Source organism: Choloepus didactylus, chromosome 17 (assembly GCF_015220235.1).
Source record: "Choloepus didactylus isolate mChoDid1 chromosome 17, mChoDid1.pri, whole genome shotgun sequence".
In the NCBI taxonomy this organism is placed as follows: domain Eukaryota; kingdom Metazoa; phylum Chordata; class Mammalia; order Pilosa; family Megalonychidae; genus Choloepus; species Choloepus didactylus.
In genome coordinates this window covers 28,408,007-28,433,166 of record NC_051323.1, presented here as the reverse complement: position 1 = coordinate 28,433,166, position 25,160 = coordinate 28,408,007, and the positions used below count along the sequence as shown (strand labels likewise).

At 40.2% G+C, this 25,160-nt stretch overlaps 1 protein-coding gene across 6 annotated transcripts in view; it reads right to left on the bottom strand.

Annotated features, from left to right (window-relative positions):
- LOC119512040 (WD repeat containing planar cell polarity effector) overlaps window positions 1–25,160 on the bottom strand; it is a 521,497-nt gene that overhangs the window by 335,428 nt on the left and 160,909 nt on the right. The gene's annotated exons all lie outside the window — the stretch shown is intronic.

The following is a 25,160-nucleotide window of genomic DNA, read 5'->3' as shown; positions in this document are numbered from 1 at the left end:
GAAGCAGTACAGGCTGCCCCCTAGTGACTGCCTGCTCCAAACTTTCTCAGGCTGAATGATAGGAATAAAAAAAAAAAAAAAAAAACAACAACAACAACAAAAAAAAAACCATAGTCTTGCTATAATTAACTTTACAAAAGCAGCTTTTCAAGATAATCAATCATGTACTCTTTGAAACTCTATTTTATTCAGCATGCCTTTAAATGGGACATACAATTTTGAAGCATGCCATTTATGTCTCCTATTTAGATTGAAAATATCTAACAAGTAGTGATTGTGAAAGGGCATGAGTAGATCTTCTAGGGGAATGATATTTTACTTCTTGAGCTGGGTGGTGATTATATGTGTGTGTTCACTTTTTGACAGTATAAAACATACACTTTTTAGTACCTATGTTATACTTCAATAAAAAGTTTTCTGTAACTCTAAGAACCACTAGCACTATGTTCGTAGGCAATACCCTATTATAATATTCCAGCCAATAATTATGTCCATCATTCCATATATTCAAATATCTGCCACAACTCTATGGCAGAACTACGAAGATCATAGAATCCCATGAATTCCGTGCACGAATCTGACCTGCTACATCTGGCCCAGAGTAGGGCTGCAAAACCCACAGGATAAGCCTGTTGTGGGGTAGCAGAGGCTAAGCAAGGTGAGAAGCACGTCCACATATGACAGCAGCCCAGCACTGTGTGTCGGAACCTGCATGGGGCAACAAGGGCATCCCCACAGGGAGGGAGTGGACACAGAAACAGGAGATTGATAGCATACAGCATGATTAAGTGAGTAAAGAAAGAAACAGGAGGCCCAAGTTTCCCACTGCCTGAGAAGAGAAGTACAAATATGGAAAGGGAGAAAATTAGAATGAACCCTATGATGATAGATTGGAATTGGCGGTACTGGTGTGAACTCACAGTTTTCAACAAACATGGAGAGAGAAATGAATGTGGATGTAAATATATGTGTGTACATACATACATACATACATATATACATACATACATTCTCTAAGCTCTGTCCAAAGGCAGGGTCTGAGAGCAGCAATAGTCCAATAGCAATAAACATGCCTAGAGCACATTCTTCTCTAAAAGAAACCAAACTCATTAGTGGCTGATTCCAGAGCTGGGGCAGGGAAAATACAACATGAGCCTGGAACATCTATTGTGCCAAAAAGCATGGAACTGCTCAAATACTGATGGGGACATGTCAAAAAAGACTTAGATAAATGCAAATCAAAACCAGAATGATACCACCCCACATGCATTAGAATGGCTATGTAAAAAAAAAAAAAAAGACAAGAACTAGTGAGGATATGGAGATACTGGAACCCTGGTACGTTGTTGGTAGGAATGTAATACGGTGCAGCCACTCTGGAAAACAGTTTGGCAGTTCCCAGTAAGTTAAACAGAATTACTATATGACCTGGAAATTGTACTTCTAGGTATATATTCAAAATATTGAAAGCAGGGGCTCAAAAGTTATTTGCACATCAATGTTCATAGCAGCATTATTTATAATAGCCAAAAGTTGGAAACAACTCAAGTGTCTATCAATGGATACATTAATGGATAAACAAAACATTCTATATACTTACGATGTATAAAACATTATATATACTTACAACAGAATATTATTCAGCCATAAAAAGGAATAAAATGCTGATACATGCTACAACATGGATCAACCTTGAAAATACTATGCTAATTGAAATAAGCCAGACAGAAAAGGACAAATACTGTATGATTCCACTTACATGAAATGTCTAAAATAAGCAAATTTATAGAGATAGAAAGTAAGTAAGAGGTTTCCAGGGGTTGGGGAGAGGGGATACAGCATTACTGCTTAATGGGTATGAGGCAGGCTAGAGCAGGGACCTGAGAGGGGAAAGAAGAGACCATGAAGAAGCTCTTGAGCAAGGATGGTTATCAAGGCCAGGACAGCCTGTCCTACACAGACATCCCACCTATGCAAAATACCATGCAGCAGCCAACCTGCCTAAATGCACTGTCTACCACCAGGTGCCACCCTGGAGAGAAGGGAGGGTAGGAGAAAGAGCCCTGATTTGTAAGATATGTTTTTCAAAGGTCTATTTTGCAAAGATAAGACCTAATGGAGTGGGTAAAAGAAAATTCTTGTTAATAAATCACTTTGATCCAGCAAGGAAGGGGGAGGGGGAGCAAATAAAGCTAAACAATAAAAGCAGATTGCCCCAACATTGTGTGCCTCTCACCTCTCTCTTCTTTTGAGAGTGCCCACATGCTCCTCTTGCAAATGTACTCAATATTAACCGTCCACCTGCTTGCTAAATCTGTGCTATGCCCCTGAATTCTTTCTCACAGTGCAGCCAAGAACCCAGAAACTCAATGCTGGCAATATCTTGTGGTGAGCCAGCTAGGAGACACTTCTCTCCAACTATCTGGACTGGTGAGTCACGGGTATTAACTGGCAGGCTTGGGGGTGTACTTTCACTTTTCTTTTTGCTTGACTCATTGTTATTCTCTTCTATGTCCTCACACAACTCTAGGGTCTCTAGGAATCATGATTCTGACCCAGCTTCCCCAGGACATAATCTCGAGCATGAGTTTTCTGGCTCCCTCTTTGGAGGTGGCAGGAGATTGTCTCCGTGCCACGCGGCTCCAAGAAGACTCAGAACAGCAGGTGACACCATCTTTGAGACCTGATTGGGGGCTTCTCCCCATGTTGTGCAGGAGTCCAATGGGAGCCAAATCAAGTCGCCTGTTTGTCTCTCTCTCTCTTCTAGGTTCTCTGAGACTTTCCCACACTCTCTCCTTTCTTCCCCTCTGAGGACCACCTCTTGATCCTTGATCACCTGACAGCATTTCCCTGCCCTTCATACCTTTCTATCTGTTGTATCTGTTCCTCTTTTTACCTCTTCAACAGAGATTCTCTCCTCTGCCTCCAGGAGAATCTCCTTCTTTCTCCTCTGTCTGGCTTTTGATGACTTCTGAGACATTCCATCTTCTGTAACACAAGATTCTGGGCTAAGGATTCTTGTACCAAAGTGCTGACATTCTAGGGATTCACCTCTGGTCTATGCCCATGGGAAACAAGTACTTTCCAATAGGAATGTCTCCCCTCCAGGCTTTGATTCTACAGTCTCTATTGAGACTCACTGTGCCAAATATAGGGCTTCCTTCTGGAGTGTGATTGCTTTTTAGCCCTCTAGAAACAGAAAACTAGAGAACAAAGGCATTCTCAGGAGCATTGTTCTAGACTTCTCTCAGGTGAGGTGGGCCCCCTCTTCAGGAGCATAAGTCTAGACATTTCCCAAGGGGGAACATCCTGGGGACACCAGGCGACACATCCCAGGAATGTCTGGCTACTTTACTCCCCATGTTCCCAATGATTGAGCCAGTGGAGAGAAAGACTCCTCAAGAGCATTGCATTGGACTTCTGGGTAAGTCCTGGGAAATCCCCCGGAAGCATGGATCGAGACATCTCTCAGGAAAGGCGTCCTGGGGATGCCTGGCAACTTTACTCCCCATTTCCCCAAGACATTGGGCCAGCATAGTGGGAAAACCCCAGTTCTGACACACACTGGGATGCCAAGTGTTCACACTGGTGCTAGTAAAGCTCCTCTGTTTCCTTTCCAGAGAAAATGGGAAATGCCAACAGCATCCCTGAGGATTCTCCCCTGGGTTGCTTCCTAAAGAACTGGTATCATTTCCCCATAGAAGACTTATGAAAGAAGAAACTCATCTTCTTCTGTAATGCCACATGGCCACAATATAAGCTGGAAGTTGGGGAAGCATGGCCCTCTAATGGGACTCTCAATTAGAATACCATCCTCCAGTAATATTTGTTCTGTAAAAGACAGGGAAAGTGGTCACAGATACCCTATGCCCAGATGTTTATGGCTCTCTATCAAGACAAGGACCTGAGAGGTACTTGTCGCTTGTGTTATGCCCATGTTTAAATTACCATTAGAGGGAGGCAGGGGAAGATGGCGGACTGGTGAGCTGTATGTTTTAGTTACTCCTCCAGGAAAGTAGGTAGAAAGCCAGGAACTGCGTGGACTGGACAACACAGAGCAATCTGACTTTGGGCATACTTCATACAACACTCATGAAAACGTGGAACTGCTGAGATCAGCGAAATCTGTAAGTTTTTATGGCCAGGGGACCCGCACCCCTCCCTGCCAGGCTCAGTCCCGTGGGAGGAGGGGCTGTCAGCTCCAGGAAGGAGAAGGGAGAACTGCAGTGGCAGCCCTTATCGGAAACTCATTCTACTGATCCAAACTCCAACCATAGATAGACTGAGACCAGACACCAGAGAATCTGAGAGCTGCCAGCCCAGCAGAGAGGAGACAGGCATAGAAAAAAAAACAACACGAAAAACTCCAAAATAAAAGCGGAGGCTTTTTGGAGTTTTGGTGAACATAGAAAGGGGAAGGGCAGAGCTCAGGCCCTGAGGCTCATATGCAAATCCCGAAGAAAAGCTGATCTCTCTGCCCTGTGGACCTTTCCTTAATGGCCCTAATTGCTTTGTCTCTTAGCATTTCAATAACCCATTAGATCTCTGAGGAGGGCCCTTTTTTTTTTTAATCCTTTTTTCTTTTTCTAAAACAATTACTCTAAGAAGCCCAATACAGAAAGCCTCAAAGACTTGCAATTTGGGCAGGTCAAGACAAGAGCAAAACTAAGAGAGCTCTGAGACAAAAGGCAATAATCCAGTGGCTGAGAAAATTCATTAAACACCACAACTTCCCAAGAAAAGCAGGGTGTCTGCTCACAGCCATCATCCTGGTGGACAGGAAACACTCCTGCCCATCGCCAGCCCCATAGCCCAGAGCTGCCCCAGACAACCCAGTGTGACGGAAGGGCTTCAAATAACAGGCACACACCACAAAACTGGGCGTGGACATTAGCCTTCCTTGCAACCTCAGCTGATTGTCCCAGAGTTGGGAAGGTGGAGCAATGTGAATTAACAAAGCCCCATTCAGCCATCATTTCAGCAGACTGGGAGCCTCCCTACACAGCCCAGCAGCCGAGAACCACCCTGGGGGGATGGCACTCACCTGTGACATAGCACAGTCATCCCTCAATAGAGGACCAGGGAGTACACAGCCTGGAAGAAGGACCCACTCGAAATTCTCAGGAGCCATACGCCAATACCAAGGATTTGTGCGTCAGTGGCAGAGACAAACTGTGGCAGGGCTGAACTGAAGGATTAGACTATTGCAGCAGCTTTAAAACTCCAGGATCACCAGGGAGATTTGATTGTTAGAGCCACCACCCCTCCCTGACCGCCCAGAAACATGCCCCATATACAGGGCGGGCAACACCAACTACACACGCAAGCTTGGTACACCAATTGGACCCCACAAGACTCACTCCCCCACTCACCACAAAGGCAAAGCAGGGGACAACTGGCTTGAGGACAACAGGTGGCTCGTGGATGCCACCTGCTGGTTAGTTAGAGAAAGTGTACTCCACGAAGCTGTAGATCTGATAAATTAGACATAAGGACTTCAATTGGTCTACAAATCCTAAAAGAACCCTATCAAGTTCAGCAAATGCCAAGAGGCCAAAAACAACAGAAAATTATAAACATATGAAAAAACCAGATGATATGGATAACCCAAGCCCAAGCACCCAAATCAAAAGACCAGAAGAGACACAGCACCTAGAGCAGCTACTCAAAGAACTAAAGATAAACAATGAGACCATAGTACGGCATACAAAGGATATCAAGAAGACCCTAGAAGAGCATAAAGAAGACATTGCAAGACTAAATAAAAAAATAGATGATCTTATGGAAATTAAAGAAACTGTTGACCAAATTAAAAAGATTCTGGACACTCATAGTACAAGACTAGAGGAAGCTGAACAACGAATCAGTGACCTGGAAGATGACAGAATGGAAAATGAAAGCATAAAAGAAAGAATGGGGAAAAAAATTGAAAAAATCAAAACGGACCTCGGATGTGATAGATAATATAAAACGTCCGAATATAAGACTCATTGATGTTCCAGAAGGGGAAGAAAAGCGTAAAGGTCTAGGAAGAGTATTCAAAGAAATTGTTGGGGAAAACTTCCCAAATCTTCTAAACAACATAAATACACAAATCATAAATGCCCAGCGAACTCCAAATAGAATAAATCCAAATAAACCCACTCCGAGACATATACTGATCACACTGTCAAATACGGAAGAGAAGGAGCAAGTTCTGAAAGCAGCAAGAGAAAAGCAATTCACCACATACAAAGGAAACAGCATAAGACTAAGTAGTGACTATTCAGCAGCCACCATGGAGGCAAGAAGGCAGTGGCACGATATATTTAAAATTCTGAGTGAGAAAAATTTCCAGCCAAGAATACTTTATCCAGCAAAGCTCTCCTTCAAATTTCAGGGAGAGCTTAAATTTTTCACAGACAAACAAATGCTGAGAGAATACGCTAACAAGAGACCTGCCCTACTGGAGATACTAAAGGGAGCCCTACAGACAGAGAAACAAAGAAAGGACAGAGAGACTTGGAGAAAGGTTCAGTACTAAAGAGATTTGGTTTGGGTACAATAAAGGATATTAATAGAGAGAAGGGTAAAATATATATGACAAACATAAACCAAAGGATAAGATGGCTGATTCAAGAAATGCCTTCACGTTTATAACATTGAATGTAAATGGATTAAACTCCCCAATTAAAAGATATAGATTCGCAGAATGGATCAAAAAAAATGAACCATCAATATGTTGCATACAAGAGACTCATCTTAGACACAAGGACACAAAGAAATTGAAAGTGAAAGGATGGAAAAAAATATTTCATGCAAGCTACAGCCAAAAGAAAGCAGGTGTAGCAATATTAATCTCAGATAAAATAGACTTTAAATGCAGGGATGTTTTGAGAGACAAAGAAGGCCACTACATACTAACAAAAGGGGCAATTCAACAAGAAGAAATAACAATCATAAATGTCTACACACCCAATCAAGGTGCCACAAAATACATGAGAGAAACATTGGCAAAACTAAAGGAAGCAATTGATGTTTCCACAATAATTGTGGGAGACTTCAACACATCACTCTCTCCTATAGATAGATCAACCAGACAAAAGACCAATAAGGAAAGTGAAAATCTAAACAATCTGATAAATGAATTAGATTTAACAGACATATACAGAACATTACATCCCAAATCACCAGGATACACATACTTTTCTAGTGCTCACGGAACTTTCTCCAGAATAGAGCATATGCTGGGACATAAAACAAGCCTCAATAAATTTAAAAAGATTGAAATTATTCAAAGCACATTCTCTGACCACAATGGAATACAATTAGAAGTCAATAACCATCAGAGACTTAGAAAATTCACAAATACCTGGAGGTTAAACAACACACTCCTAAACAATCAGTGGGTTAAAGAAGAAATAGCAAGAGAAATTGCTAAATATATACAGATGAATGAAAATGAGAACACAACATACCAAAACCTATGGGATGCAGCAAAAGCAGTACTGAGGGGGAAATTTATAGCACTAAACGCATATATTAAAAAGGAAGAAAGAGCCAAAATCAAAGAACTAATGGATCAACTGAAGAAGCTAGAAAATGAACAGCAAACCAATCCTAAACCAAGTAGAAGAAAAGAAATAACAAGGATTAAAGCAGAAATAAATGACATAGAAAACAAAAAAAACAATAGAGAGGATAAATATCACCAAAAGTTGGTTCTTTGAGAAGATCAACAAGATTGACAAGCCCCTAGCTAGACTGACAAAATCAAAAAGAGAGAAGACCCATATAAACAAAATAATGAATGAAAAAGGTGACATAACTGCAGATCCTGAAGAAATTAAAAAAATTATAAGAGGATACTATGAACAACTGTATGGCAACAAACTGGATAATGTAGAGGAAATGGACAATTTCCTGGAAACATATGAACAACCTAGACTGACCAGAGAAGAAACAGAAGACCTCAATCAACCCATCACAAGCAAAGAGATCCAATCAGTCATCAAAAATCTTCCCACAAATAAATGCCCAGGGCCAGATGGCTTCACAGGGGAATTCTACCAAACTTTCCAGAAAGAACTGACACCAATCTTACTCAAACTCTTTCAAAACATTGAAGAAAATGGAACACTACCTAACTCATTTTATGAAGCTAACATCAATCTAATACCAAAACCAGGCAAAGATGCTACAAAAAAGGAAAACTACCGGCCAATCTCCCTAATGAATATAGATGCAAAAATCCTCAACAAAATACTTGCAAATCGAATCCAAAGACACATTAAAAAAATCATACACCATGACCAAGTGGGGTTCATTCCAGGCATGCAAGGATGGTTTAACATAAGAAAATCAATCAATGTATTCCAACACATTAAAAATTTGAAAGGGAAAAATCAAATGATCATCTCAATAGATGCTGAAAAAGCATTTCACAAAATCCAACATCCGTTTTTTGATAAAAACACTTCAAAAGGTAGGAACTAAAGGAACCTTCCTCAATATGATAAAGGGCATATATAAAAAACCCACAGCCAGCATAGTACTCAATGGTGAGAGATTGAAAGCCTTCCCTCTAAGATCAGGAACAAGACAAGGATGCCCACAGTCACCACTGTTATTCAACATTGTGCTGGAAGTGCTAGCCAGGGCAATCCAGCAAGACAAAGAAATAAAAGGCATCCAAATTGGAAAAGAAGAAGTAAAACTGTCATTGTTTGCAGATGATATGATCTTATATCTGGGAAATCCTGAGAAATCGACAATACAGCTACTAGAACTAATAAACAAATTTAGCAAAGTAGTGGGATACAAGATTAATGCACATAAGTCAGTAATGTTTCTATACGCTAGAAATGAACAAACTGAAGAGACACTCAAGAAAAAGATACCATTTTCAATAGCAACTAAAAAAATCAAGTACCTAGGAATAAACTTAACCAAAGATGTAAAAGACCTATAAAAAGAGAACTACATAACTCTACTAAAAGAAATAGAAGGAGACCTTAAAAGATGGAAAAATATTCCATGTTCATGGATAGGAAGGCTAAATGTCATTAAGATGTCAATTCTACCCAAACTCATCTACAGATTCAATGCAATCCTAATCAAAATTCCAACAACCTACTTTGCAGACTTGGAAAAGCTAGTTATCAAAGTTATTTGGAAAGGGAAGATGCCTCAAATTGCTAAAGACACTCTAAAAAAGAAAAACGAAGTGGGAGGACTTACACTCCCTGACTTTGAAGCTTATTATAAAGCCACAGTAGTCAAAACAGCATGGTACTGGCACAAAGATAAACATATAAATCAATGGAATTGAATTGAGAATTCGGAAATAGAAATCTATGGCCGACTGATCTTTGATAAGGCCCCCAAAGTCACTGAACTGAGTTATAATGGTCTTTTCAACAAATGGGGCTGGGAGAGTTGGATATCCATATCCAAAAGAATGAAAGAGGACCCCTACCTCACCCCCTACACAAAAATTAACTCAAAATGGACCAAAGATGTCAATATAAAAGAAAGTACCATAAAACTCCTAGAAGATAATGTAGGAAAACATCTTCAAGACTTTGTATTAGGCGGCCACTTCCTAGACTTTACACCCAAAGCACAAGCAACAAAAGAAAAAATAGATAAATGGGAACTCCTCAAGCTTAGAAGTTTCTGCACCTCAAAGGAATTTCTCAAAAAGGTAAAGAGGCAGCCAACTCAATGGGAAAAAATTTTTGGAAACCATGTATCTGACAAAAGACTGATATCTTGCATATATAAAGAAATCCTACAACTCAATGACAATAGTACACACAGCCCAATTATAAAATGGGCAAAAGATATGAAAAGACAGTTCTCTGAAGAGGAAATACAAATGGCCAAGAAACACATGAAAAAATGTTCAGCTTCACTAGCTATTAGAGAGATGCAAATTAAGACCACAATGAGATACCATCTAACACCGGTTAGAATGGCTGCCATTAAATAAACAGGAAACTACAAATGCTGGAGGGGATGTGGAGAAATTGGAACTCTTATTCATTGTTGTTGGGACTGTATAATGGTTCAGCCACTCTGGAAGTCAGTCTGGCAGTTCCTTACAAAACTAGATATAGAGTTACCATTCGATCCAGTGATTGCACTTCTCGGTATATACCCGGAAGATCGGAAAGCAGTGACACGAACAGATATCTGCGCGCCAATGTTCATAGCAGCATTATTCACAATTGCCAAGAGATGGAAACAACCCAAATGTCCTTCAACAGATGAGTGGATAAATAAAATGTGGTATATACACACGATGGAATACTACACGGCAGTAAGAAGGAACGACCTCGTGAAATATATGACAACATGGATGAACCTTGAAGACATAATGCTGAGCGAAATAAGCCAGGCACAAAAAGAGAAATATTATATGCTACCACTAATGTGAACTTTGAAAAATGTAAAACAAATGGTTTATAATGTAGAATGTAGGGGAACTAGCAATAGAGAGCAATTAAGGAAGGCGGAACAATAATCCAAGAAGAACAGATAAGCTATTTAATGTTCTGGGGATGCCCAGGAATGACTATGGTCTGTTAATTTCTGATGGATATAGTAGGAACAAGTTCACAGAAATGTTGCTATATTAGGTAACTTTCTTGGGGTAAAGCAGGAACAGGTTGGAAGTAAAGCAGTTATCTTAGGTTAGTTGTCTTTTTCTTACTTCCTTGTTATGGTCTCTTTGAAATGTTCTTTTATTGTATATGTTTTTTTTTTAATTTTTTTTTTTTAATGTTTTTTTCAGTTGATTTAAAAAAAAAAAAGTTAAAAAAAAAAAAAAAAAACAAGGAAAAAATATGTAGAGCCCCCTTGAGGAGCCTATGGAGAATGCAGGGTTATTGGCCTACCCCACCTCGATGGTTGCTAACATGAACACAGACATAGGGGACTGGTGGTTTGATGGGTTGAGCCCTCTACCATAGGATTTACCCTTGGGAAGACAGTTGCTGCAAAGGAGAGGCTAGGCCTACCTATAATTGTGCCTAAGAGCCTCCTCCCAAATGCCTCTTTGTTGCTCAGATGTGGCCCTCTCTCTCTAGCTAAGCCAACTTGAAAGGTGAAATCACTGCCCTCCCCCCTACGTGGGATCAGAAACCCAGGGGAGTGAATCTCCCTGGCAACGTGGAATATGACTCCCAGGGAGGAATGTAGACCTGGCATCATGGGATGGAGAACATCTTCTTAACCAAAAGGGGGATGTGAAAGGAAATGAAATAAGCTTCAGTGGCAGAGAGATTCCAAAAGGAGCCGAGAGGTCACTCTGGTGGGCACTCTTACGCACAATTTAGACAACCCTTTTTAGGTTCTAAAGAATTGGGGTAGCTGGTGGTGGATACCTGAAACTATCAAACTGCAACACAGAACCCATGAATCTCGAAGACAATTGTATAAAAATGGAGCTTATGAGGGGTGACAACGGGATTGGGAAAGCCATAAGGACCACACTCCACTTTGTCTAGTTTATGGATGGATGAGTAGAAAAATAGGGGAAGGAAACAAACAGACAAAGGTACCCAGTGTTCTTTTTTACCTCAATTGCTCTTTTTCACTTTAATTATTATTCTTGTTATTTTTGAGTGTGTGCTAATGAAGGTGTCAGGGATTGATTTAGGTGATGAATGTACAACTATGTAATGGTACTGTGAACAATCGAATGTACGATTTGTTTTGTATGACTGCGTGGTATGTGAATATATCTCAATAAAATGAAGATAAAAATATAAAAATTAAAATTAAAAAAAAAATTACCATTAGAAGAGAAAATCTTCTTGATGATCCCCTCTTAAGCCATTATGGACCATATAATCACCTGTTTGCTAGAAGGCATAAGAAAATGTACCACCAAGCTAGTCAATTATAATAAGCTAAGGGACATCATTCAGGAGAAAGAAGAAAACCTGGCCCTGTTCCATAGGAGGTTAGTGGAAGCTCTAAAGAAGTATACTAATGTAAGCCTGGATTCCCAGGACAGTCAGATTTTGCTGGGCACCTGTTTCATCAGTCCGTCTGCTCCTGATATTCAGAGAAAGCTGCAGAAACTCTCCATGGGCCTGCAAACTCCCACTTTACGACCTGTTAGGAACTACCTTTTCTGTCTTTAACAATTGGGACAAGGCCAAGGAGAAAAGGGCAAGGAAGTAAGCAGAAGACCAGAGAACAGGCTCACTTATTGCAGTCACTGTTAAAGGCAACCTGTCCCCTCAAAGTCACTCAAATCGTGGTTCCAAGCCTCAAGGGCCTCGCTTCAACTGTGGGTCAGAGGGTCACTGGCAGAGAGAGCACTGGCAGAGAAACCGCAAGATAACCCTTGACCTTGGGTTCCCCAGGGGCCTTGCCTCAAGTGCCACCAACACGGGCACTGGGCCAAGGACTGCACCATCTCCTGAAGTGGGCAGGACAACCCTTGAGCCCTGCTTGTGGCAAGAAGACTAAGAGTGCCTGAGGTCACGTATGGCTCCGCAGACTTCACATCTGACCATCAACCTAGAGGAGCCTCAAGTGACACTCGACATGGCAGGTGGATTATTGATTTCTTAATTGATACTGGAGCCACTTATTCTGTCCTGAACTGCCACTCTGGACCCCCCTCCACTCAGACTTGCCTAGTTATGGGAGTTGATGGTAAAGCCAAAACTAGAACCTTTACTACCCCTCTCCTTTGTAGGCTTGGAGACATTGTAGTGTCCCTTTAATTTCTCATTGTCCCTATATTCCCCACCCCTCTTCTAGGGAGGGATCTTCTTCACTCCCTTGGGGCCACCTTAAGACTAACAGACCCAGCTAGTATTTACCCTGTTGTTTGCCCTGGGGCTCCTACTAGATCGAAGCCTCCTAGCATACCAAAACCTTGAGCAAGTAGACCTGTCCATGTGGGATGAAGGCATCCTGGGGCAAGCCCTTTCAAGTAGCCCCTGTCTGCATCCAGGTCAAGTCCAGAGTGCCCTGTCCCCATCCATAGCAATATCCCCTTAAGCAGGAAGCGGTAGAGCCTCGAGCCAATTATTGAGAAATTCCTTGAAACCCAACTCCTAATCCCATGTCAATCATCTTGTAACACTCCCATCCTCCCTGTGAAAAAAACCAAGGGCACCTACCAGCTAGTTTTGACCTAAGAGCCATCAATAATTTTGTAATTCCTATCCACCCAATTGTGCCTAATCCTTACACCCTTCTAAAAGTGCCTCCTGGTTCTCAGTCCTAGATCTTAAGGACACACTTTTTTGTATCTCTCTTCACCCTAACTCTCAATACCCATTTGCTTTCAAATGGCAGGGACTTAAGTATAAGATTCCCACCCATCTTACTTGGACAGTGCTGCCCCAAGGGTTTCAATAGTTCCCATTGCTTTGGGAATGCCTTAGCACAAGACCTTACTGACCTCCAACTGCCTCAGGGCACAGCCTTGCAATGTGTAGATGACCTACTCATTTGCGCCCCATCAAGGAAGCATCAGATCTCAACACCAGCATCAGATCTCAACACCAGCCAAGTTCTAAACTTTCTCTCAAAAAGGGGGTACCGAGCCTCAGCCTTGAAGGCCCAAATTTCTCTCCAGGCAGTCACCTTTCTAGGGTTATCATTACTCTCAGAAAAAGAGAAATCTTGCCTGAAAGGATCCAAGCCCTCAAGCATACTTCCCTTGCAGACCAAAAAACAGCTGTGGACCTTCCTAGGAATGGCAGGGTACTGCCGAATTCAGATCCCCAGGTTTGGAGAGACTGCTCAGCCCCTATACCAGTCAGTGGTTAGGGCCAATAACCTTCCCTTCAAACCCTTGCCACCCCTCCTGCTCTCAGACTTCCAAACCTTGACAAACCCTTTGCCATTAATGTTGTGGAAAGGAAGGGCATAGCTTTAGAAGTGCCTCACCTAGTACTTAGGTAACAACCCTCGGCCAGTGGCCCATTTCTCTAAACAAATGATGCCACTGCCCAAGGATGGCTGCCCTGCCTGAGAATAGTGGCCACCACTGCCCTCCTAGTTGAAAAAGCGTCAAAGCTCACTTAGGGGCAAACTTTCACTGTCTTTATCCCCCACCAAGTACAAAATAGGGTAGAAGCCAGAGGCCACCAATGGTTAATGAGATAACCAAGCTCTGTTCGTAAACTCACCAGAAGTTAATTTAAAAACCTGCCAAACCCTCAATCTGGCCTCCTGTTACCAATGAAGCGGATGCTTCTAGAATGACTAGAATCCCTTCTCAGACATATTCTAGCAGGCCAGACCTAAGAGACTAGCCCCTTGAAAACTCCTAGGAAGAATGGTTTACAGATGGAAGCAGCTTTATTGACCAGGGGACAAGGAAAGCAAGGTATGGGATAGCCAGACTAGAGAGATTGAAGCCAAAGCCCTGCCCTCCAGGGACTTCAGCTCAAAAAGCAGAACTAATTGCCCTCATTCAAATTCTACACAAGGAAAAGGGAAAAGGCTAAATCTCTACACTGATTTCAAGTATGCCTTCCAAGTCCTGCACACCACGCAGGAATGTGGACAAAGTGAAGCTTTCTTACAAATGATGGAACCCCAATAAAACACCGCCAAGAGATACTCAATCTCTTAAATGCCATGCTCTTGAACACTACAAGATCAAGCAAAATGAATATGCATTGCTGCTGAAGCAGGAGCAAAATGGTCATCCCCTTTCCTCTTCCCCAGTCTCTCTTAGTTAATGCCTCTCCTAAGCCTGCTCACTTCTATCTTCCTCTTGCTATTGATCAATCCTTGCACTTTTAAGCTTCTCATCAAGATTTCTTCCAGACTAGAAGACTTTCACACCAAACTAATGCTGATGCCAGGATTTTCAGCCATCCCAAATGCCCCTCTGGACTCTTCCCCTCTCAGCCTAAACGAGATTGCCAGAAAGTTCTATGCCTCGTCAGGTAGGACTTACACACCCTGACAAACAAGAAGCAGCTATAGAAGACAGACCCTCATCCCTCGATGACCCTTAAGATTAAGGGGCTAGAACTCTCTGAGGGGGAAGTTGAGGCAGGCTACAGCAGGGCCCTAAGAGGGGAGAGAAGATACCATAAGGAAGCCCTTGAGCAAAGACGGTTGATCAAGGCCAGGACAGCCTGTCCTACATAGAAATCCTGCATGGGGCTACCCACCTACACAAAACACCCAGTGGCAGCCAACTTATCCAAATGCACTATCTACAACTAGGTGCCACCCCAGGGGGGTGGGGGGGTAGGAGAAGAGCCTTGACTTGTAAGATGTGTTTCTCAAAGGTCTGTTTTGAAAAGATAAGACCAAATGGAGCAGGTAACAGAAAATTCTTGTTAATAAACTGCTTTGATCTAACAAGGAGGGAGGAGTGGGAGAAAGTAAAGCTAAGCAATAAAAGCAGATTGCCCCAACACTGCATGGCTCTCGCCACTCGCCTATCTCTTCTTGCAAGAGTGCTCACATGCTCCTCTTACATATGTACTCAATAAACCTTCTACCTGCTTGCTGAATCTGTGCTGTGCATTTAATTCTTTCTCACAGTGCACCAAGGAACCTAGAAATTCAACACCAGCAACAGGTACAGAGTTTCTGTTTGGACTGATAAAAATTTTGGTAATGGACAGTGGTGATGGTAGCACAACATTGTGAATGTAATTAATACCATTAAATTGTATACTTAATTGGGTTAAAAAGGGAAATTTTGTGTTTTATATGTTACCACAACAAAATTTTTTTAAAAAAAACAAACTACATGGAGTTAACACTCAATAAACAATGGGGAAAAGTTTAAGAAAAAAAAAAAAGACGTAAAAGGCAGCTTGAATGAGATCCCACTGGCCACATCAAAGGCAATCTGAACATCAAAATAAATGATAGTAATGGATTATAAAGCCTTGAATAAAACAGGAAAACTGAGTTCATAGAGACAGAATCAATAAATAATAAATATATTAAAATGTTGAAGAGGAACAGAATATTTACATAGTTTCAAGGTAGGTCCCTACAAAATACTTATTAATTACACAAAGGGGAAAGAGCAACTTGCAGTGGAGAAGCCTAGCAGACACCACCTTAAGTAATCATCATGAACATCAGCAGTAAATGGACAAATGTCTGCAACACCTGATAGAATGTAGTGAGAACACAGCATCACCTCAGGAATATTCCTGCCAAACATGCACAGTCTGAATCTAGTAGTAAGAAAACTTCAGACATACCCACATTTGGGGATAGTCTACAAAATAACGGCCTAAAATCTTTAAATGTGGTAAGGTCACAAAAGCGAAAAAAAAAAAAAAGATGAAGGTACTGTTCCAGAATCCAGAATGAAGGCGACTAAAGAGACATGGCAACTAAAGGCAAGTATGATTCTGAACAAGACCCCTTTGCTAAAAAGGGGCATTCATGTGATAACTGGTGAAACTAGTAATATTATCACTGCTAACTTCCCGATTTTGATGGTTATACAGCGACAAAAACAAGACAATGGCCTTTTTTGAAGGAAATACTCATTTTTTTTAATAACTGTTCTTTTATAATTCATTTTTATTGAAATATATTCAAATACCATGCAGTCATACAAAACAAAGCGTACATTCAACTGTTTACAGTACCATTATTCAGTTGTGTATTCATCACCAAAATAAATTTTTGACATTGTCATTACCACACACACAAACATAAGAGTAAAAATTAAAGTGAAAAAGAACAATTAAAGTAAAAAAGATCACTGGGTGCCTTTTTTTTTTCTTCCCCCATTTTTCTACTCATCCATCTATAAATTAGACAAAGGGGAGTGTGGTCCATATGGCTTTCCCAATCACACTGTCACCCCTTATAAGCTACATTTTTATATAATCATCTTCAAGATTCATGGGTTCTGAATTGTAGTTTGATAGTTTCAGGTATTTACTGCTAGCTATTCCAATTTATTAGAACCTAAAAAGGGTTGTCTAAATTGTGCATAAGAGTGCCCACCAGAGTGACCTCTTGCTCCTTTTGGAATCTCTCTGCCACTGAAGCTTATTTCATTTCCTTTCATTTCCCCGTTTCGGTCAAGAAGATGTTCTCCATCCCAGGATGCTGGGTCTACATTCCTCCCCGGGAGTCATATTCCACGTTGCCAGGGAGATTCACTCCCCTGGGTGTCTGATCCCACGTAGGGGGAAGGGTAGTGATTTCACCTGCCAAGTTGGCTTAGCTAGAGAGAGTGCCACATCTGAGCAACAAAGAGGCATTTGGGAGGAGGCTCTTAGGCACAATTATAGGGAGGTCTAGCGTCTCCTTTGCAGCAACAGCCTTCCCAAGGGCAAATCCTGTGGTAGAGGGCTCAGCCCATCAAACCACCAATACTCATTTATTAAAGGATGGAGAGGCATCTGGTCTGCAACTACAAGTTACTCTCAAATGGTTCAAGAAAAAACATTCTCTGTACTGACAACTTTTCTGTAGGTGTGTGATTATTTCAAAATGTTTTTTACAAAGTACTTTAAAATGTCAAGCATAATAGGAATGTGTAACAGGGGGACTAAGTCTAGATGTCAGAGAATACTCTCTAGGTGATTGTTATTAAATAAAGCAGAGCCCTAAAAAAGAAGTAGGATTTAATATCAGTGCAAAAAGAACATTTCCACAGAGGGAGTGTGGAAGCCCTGCTGGAGGTCATGTGAGGCTGAGGATCATTATCCCCCCCACCCTGGGGGCAGGATGTAGCACCAGAGAAATCTCTAAAAACCATTTACTGTCTTAGAATAGGAGGAGAAGGGACAGAGGACTTTAGGACAGATGGAAAGCAGGGAAGAAGTTTGCTAGACATGTACCAGAAGACCAGGGGTGTGAGGCAATCAAGATAAAATGACCAGATTTTCAACCACAGGGTCCAAGCCAGGTAGCAAGATAAGTGTGAAGAGGGGACTAACAAACCGGGAGAATACGAAGGGAGTACAAGATTGGTGCTCTCAAAGAAGCATAAAACTAGATATATGAGAGTATGATTATTAGAGAGATGCAAAGACAGAGCAATTAGGATGAGAAAAGAAAATACTTCTATTAAAGATTCCAGCATAAAAACAATTCTGGTGGCGGCAAGATGAAGAGTATGACTTACTAATAATTAAATGTTCACTTTATAAATCACTGCTTTTGGAGACTGTCAAAACAGCTAATAATACATTTTCATTAAGATTTAAATTTTCAGAAATGTCACTCTGGTGTGTGTTTACTGCAAGAAATAAACATAAAATATAACATGAATTTGGGCAAGGATGTTCATCTTTTCAAGCCCCCTTTTTTCCTTCTGTGAGAAAATTTTACATCTGTCCACAGGTGATTGAGTATATCTATCACACTTCCTATTTAAGAACACTTGCACTGATGAGCTTTGTAGAAAAAAAATCACTAATTATGACATAAGCAAGGTCTTTGGAGTATATAAGGATTTTCGTGGTTATTTTTGGCTTCTGATCTTTCTTTTTTAGATATCTAATTAAAACACATACAGGGCTTTAAAAATTCACCTACTGCTGCAAGGCCTTCAATATAAAACAACATTGCCAAATAGCTTATCTTCCTGCCCTTAATATCTGATCCCTAAAGATAACTATTTTCAACTCATAGCTGCTTCTTTTGGTATATGCCTCCACATTTCCAAATAATAATTTGTGCTATTATTTCTTAATTCTTCAGTTTTAGATATTACCAATTGCTGATCCACTATGGAAACTGAGAATTCAGTTATCTTATACACTGTATCTCCCATCAGTGAGTCCTCTTCTCCATCCTCCCAGCATAATCACAGCACAACTTTTGGTTAAGTCAATGCTTACAATATTTTGACTATATAAATAGTAATGACATCTGAATCACCATAAAGGATACCAATAACTCCAGAGGGAGAGAAAAGAGTGAAAGAGACAAAAGAAATATTCAAAGAAATAATGACAGAGAACTTCCTAAACTTAGCAAAAGATATAAACATGCAATCCAAGGAGCTCCGAGAACACCAAACAGGAGAAACATGAAGAAAAACATACCATTTCATATATTGGTAAAACTGTCAAATTCAAAGGATAAGAAGAGAGTTCTGAAAGCTGCAAAAGAAAAACATGTTACATACATGGGAGTCCCAATTACATTGAGTGCCAATTTCTCATCAGAAACCATGAAGGAAAGAAGGCAGAGGGTTGGAATATTTAAAGTGCCGAAAGAAAACAAGTACCATCCAAGAATTTTATATCTGGTGAGACTTTCTTTCAAAAATGAGGGAGACTTGAGAACATCTTCTTGACCAAAAGGGGGGTATGAAATGAAACAAAATAAAGTTTCAGTGGCTGAGAGATTTCAAATGGAATTGAGAGGTCACTATGATGGGCACGCTTGCGCACTATATAGATAACCCTTTTTAGGTTTTAAGGTATTAAAATACCTAGAAGTAAATATCTGGAACTATCAAACTCCAACCCAGTAGCCTTGACTCTTGAAGACGATTGTATAACAATGTAGCTTACAAGGGGTGACTGTGATTGTGAAAGCCTTGTGGATCATACTCCGTTTATCCGTATGCATGGATGAGTAGAAAAATGGGGACAAAAACTAAATGAAAAATAGGGGTGAGGGATGATTTGGGTGTTGTTTTTTACTTTTATTTTTTATCTTATTTTTACTTTTCTGGTATAAGGAAAATGTTCAAAAAATAGATTGGGGTGATGAATGCACAACTACATGATGGTATCGTGAACAGTTGATTGTACACCAGGGATAACAGTATGATATGTGAGTATATCTCAATAAAAATGAATTTTCAAAAAATAAGGGAGAGAGTAAGATATTTCTAGATAAACAAGGCTGAGGGAGTTCACCACCACTAGACTGCCCTGCAAGCAATGCGAAAGGGAGTTCTTCAGACTGAAAGTAAAGGACACTAGCAAATGATTCAAAGCAGCATAAAGAAATTAAGACTAGAGTAAAGGTAACCATTTGGGTAATTATGAGTAGCAGTACTCTTATATGGTATTTTTTTGGTATATAACTCCACTCATACTTCCTACAGGTGCTAAATGCAAATGCATAAAAAGTAACAATACATTCATGGTTTTGGACATACAACATACAAAGATATAATGGGTAACAAGTACAAAAAAAGGCTGGGGGATGGAAGGGTATAGAAAAAGTATACATAATCGCTACTGAAGTCAAGCTGACATCAAACTAAATGTGATATATATTTAGGATGTTACATTTAACCCCATGGTAAGCACAAGGAAAAATAGATGAAAAATATATCAAGACAGAAATGACAAGACACTCAGTATGGTACAACACACAAAAAAAAATCAAACAAATATAAAAGTAGGCATTAACAGAAGAATTGAGGGATGAAAAAGGTGTAAGAATTATAAAGATTAAATAGCAAAATGGCAGAAGATAGTCCTGCATTATCAGTAGTGACTTTAAACGTAAATGGATTAAACACTCCATTCAACAGGAGGAGACTGGCAGAATGGATAAAAAAGCATGACCCACCTACATGGATAGAACATCTAGATAGAAGATTAATGAGGAACTACAAGACATGAATGATACTCTAAATCAAATAAACCTTACAGACAGACATATATAGAATACTTCACCCAGTAACAACAGGATACACACTCTTCTTGAGTACACATGGATCATTCTCCAGGTTAGACCACATTTTAGATAACAAAACAAGTCTCAATAAAACTTAAAATACTGAAATCATACCACGTATCTTCTCTGACCACAACAGAATGAAACTTGAAATCAATAACAGAGGGAATAATGGAAACTTCAAAAATATGTGGAAATTAAACAAAGTACTTTTTTTTTTTAATTTTATTGAGATTGTTCACATACTATACAATTATCCAAACATCCAAAGTGTACAATCAATTGCCCCCGGTACCCTCATACAGCTGTACATCCATCACCACAATTAATTTTTGTTCAATTTTTAGAACATTTTCATTACTTCAGAAAAGAAATAAAGACAAAGAAGAGGAAAAAAAAAAAAAAAAGAAAGAAAAGGAAACTCAAATCCTCCCATATCCCTAACCACCCCCCCTCCATTGTTGACTTGTAGTATTGGTATATTACATTTGTTACTGTTTATGAAAGAACACCGAAATACTACTAACTGTAGTATATAGTTTGTAATAGGTATATATTTTCTCCCTATATGCCCCTCTATTAACTTCTAGTTGTAGTGTCATACATTTGTTCTGGTTCATCAAAGAGATTCCTAATATTTGTACAGTTAATCACAGACATTGCCCACCACAGGATTCAGTTTTATAAATTCCCATATTTTGACCTCCAACTTGCCTTCTGATGACATACGTGACTCTGAGCTTCCCCTTTCCACCACATTCACGCACCACTCAGCACTGTTAGTTATTCTCACAACGTGCTACTATCACCTCTGTTCACTTCCTAACATTTAAGTTCATCCTAATTGAATATTCTGCTTATACTAAGCAACCACTCCCCATTCTTTAGCCTCGTTCTATATCTTGGTGACTTATATTTCATGTCTATGAGTTTACATATTATAATTAGTTCCTATCAGTGAGACCCTGCAATATTTGTCCTTATGTGTCTGGCTTATTTTACTTAGCATATTGCCCTCAAAGTTTCATCATCAACCCATTTTTTTTTTTAAGACGGTTTTGTTCACATGCCATACATTCCATCCTAAGTAAACAATCGATAGTTCCCTGTATAGTCACATATTTACACGTTCACCACCCTCACCACTACCTACATAAGGACATCTATATTTCTTCCACAAAGCAGGAGGAAGAGTCAAAGAAGGTAGAGAGGCAAAAGAAAAAGAAAAAAGAAAGAAGAAAAAAAAAATGACAGCTAAGAAGCAGCAAAAGGAAAGATAACCTTAAATCAAAGTAGAATAAAGAGACAACACCACCAATGCCAAGTGTCTCACACCCCTCCCCTATGCCCTCCTCTTATCTGCATTTAGCTTTGGTATATTGCCTTTGTTACATTAAAGGAAGCATAATACAATGATTCTGTTAATTATAGTCTCTAGTTTACATTGATTGTATTTTCCCCCAATGCCTCCCTATTTTTAACATCTTGCAAGGTTGACGTTTGTTTGTTCTCCCTTGTGAAAAAACAAATTTGTGCACTTTATCACAATTGTTGAACACTCTAGGTTTCACCGAGTTACACAGTCCCAGTCTTTATCTTTCCTCTTTTCTTCTGGTGTCACACATGCTTCTAAACTTCCTCTTTGAACCATATTCATAGTTATCTTTGTTCAGTGTACTTACATTGTTGTGCTACCATCAACCAAAACTGTTCCAAACCTCTCACTTCGACTTCTCCTATCAGTCTGTGGTGCTCCCTTTAGTATTTCCTGTAGGGCATGTGTATTGTTCACAAAGTCTCTCATTGTCTATTTGTCAGAGAATATTTTGAACTCTCCCCTCATATTTGAAAGACAGTTTTGCTGGATATAGGATTCTTCATTGGAGGTTTTCCTCTTTCAGTTAAATATATCATACCACTTCCTTCTTGCCTCCATGGTTTCTGCTGAGAGATCCTCACATAGTCTTATTAAGCTTCCTTTGTATGTGATGGATCGCTTTTACCCTGCTGCTTTCAGGATTCTCTCTTTGTCTTTGATGTTTGATGATCTGACTATTAAGCATCTTGGCATAGGCCTATTCAGATCTATTCTGTTTGGAGTATGCTACGCTTCTTGGATCTGTAATTTTACGTCTTTCACAAGAGATGGGAAATTTTCATTGATTATTTCTTCTATTATTGCTTCTGCCCCCTTTCCCTTCTCTTCTCCTTCTGGGACACCAATGATAGGTAACATTCTTTTATTTCGTTTTTTCCTTAAGTTCCCGGAGATGTTGCTCATATTTTTCCATTCTTTTCTCTTTCTATTCTTCTGTTTGTAGGCTTTCAGGTGTTTTGTTCTCCAGTTCCTGAGTGTTTTCTTCTGCCTCTTGAGATCTGCTGTTGTATAGTTCCATTGTGTCTTTCGTCTCTTGTGTTGTGCCTTCATTTCCATAGATTCTGCCAGTTGTTTTTTGAACTTTCAATTTCTGCCTTATGTATGCCCAGTGTTTTCTTTATAGCCTTTATCTCTTTTGCCATATCTTCTCTAAACTTTTTGAACTGATTTAGCATTAGTTGTTTAAATTCTTGTATCTCAGTTGAAGTCTAAGTTTGTTCCTTTGACTGGGCCATAACTTTGTTTTTCTTAGTGTAGGTTGTAGTTTTCTGTTGTCTAGGCTTCTGACCTACTAGGCCAACCCAATCAGGTTTTCCCAGAAGAGAACAAGCTCAGGTCACAGAAGGAGGAAATATTCAGTATCCAGTTTCCTTAATGGTGTGTCTTAGAGGACTGACACACCCTGTGCCCTTCTGCCCAGCAGGTGGCACCTGTCAGCCTGTCACTCCAGCCGGTATAAGGGGGTGTGGCCCACAGCTCTTCTGCCCCAGGCTCTGGGATCTGGTTCTGAATGTAAGGCAGGTAGTAGAGCTGGGCCCCTCCTCTTTTCTCTTGGGAAGCTATGCCCCTACAGAGAGGTCATTTGCATACAAATCAATTCTTTGTTTCTCTGACTTGGCTATCTCCACCCTTGTCTGGGTCAGAGTGCCGCAAGTTTAAGATGGCTGAGGCATCTCATTGCAAAGCACTGCAAGCTGAAAACAGCTGAGGCTTTTTCCACTGAGCCACTGCCCAGGTTGAGAGAGAGAGAGAAATGGACCAAAAGCCCCCAGATTTACCCATCAGCCAGAGATAGCACCCAATCCTTTGGACTCCCTGTCCTGAGACAGATACCTTCCCTGATGCTCACAAGGTCAGTCATCACCAAAAGCCTGTCTGCTTGTTGGGGATTCACTGTCTGTATTGAGCAGTTAACATTAAAACCCCAGTTGGAGCTGGACTGAGGTATATTTGCTTGTTCAGAGAGTGCTGCTCTCTAGCACCGTGAGGCTTCTTTGAGGGAGAGGCTCTCTGCTCAGGTCCATAGTTTTTACTTACAGATTTTATGCTGCCATCTCGGGCATTCCTCCCAATTCAGGTTGGTATATGATGAGTGGACAGTCACGTTTGTCTCCCTGCAGTTATTTCAGATTATTTACTAATTTTTCTTTCATTTATGAATTGTTCTAGGGGGACTAACTAGCTTCCACTCCTCTCTATGCCACCATCTTAGCTCCTCCCAACAATGTACTCTTAAACAACCAATGAGTTAAAGAGGAGATCAGAGGGGAATTAGGAAATATCTTAAGGCAAATAAAAATGAAAATACAATATACCAAAACTTATGGGATGCAGAAAGGGCAGTGCTGAGAGGCAATGTATGGCTCTAACGTTTACATTAAAAAAGAAGAAAAACTTCAAACCAGAAACCTAACATCAAAACTGGAGGAAACAGAAAAAGAAGAGCAAACTAAACCCAAAGCAAGCAGAAGGAAAGAAATAACAAAGATTGTGGCAGAGATAAATGAAATAGAGAACAGAAAAACAATAGAGAGAATCAACAAAACCAAACTTTGTTCTCTGAAAAGATCAATAAAATTGACAAACCTTTGGCTAGACTGCAAAGAAAAAAACAGAGAGGATATAAATAATGAATATCAGAAGTGAAAAGAGGGGCATTACTACCAACCCACAAGAATAAAAAGGATCATAATAGGAGATTCTGGACAACTGTATGCCAACAAGTTAGACAACCTAGATGAAATGGACAAATTCTTAGAAACAGATGAACTATTTATGCTGACTCAAGAAGAAACAGAAGTTCTCAACAAACCTAGCAGAGACTGAATCAGTAATCAAAAACCTCCCAAGAAAGAAAAGCCCAGGACCAGGGGAATTTTACCAAACACTCCAAGAAGACAATACCAATCCTGCTCAAATTCTTCCAAAAATCTGAAGTGGCAGGAACACTCCCTAATTCATTCTATGAGGCCCTCACCACACTGCTACTAAAGCCAGATAAAGATACCACAAGAAAAGTAGAGACCAATATCTCTTACAAATATAGATGCAAAAACCTTCAACAAAACACTAGACAACCAAATCCAACAGCACATTAAAGAATTAATGAGATTCCAAAAGGAGCCGAGAGGTCACTCTGGTGGGCACTTTCACGCACACTTTAGACAACCCT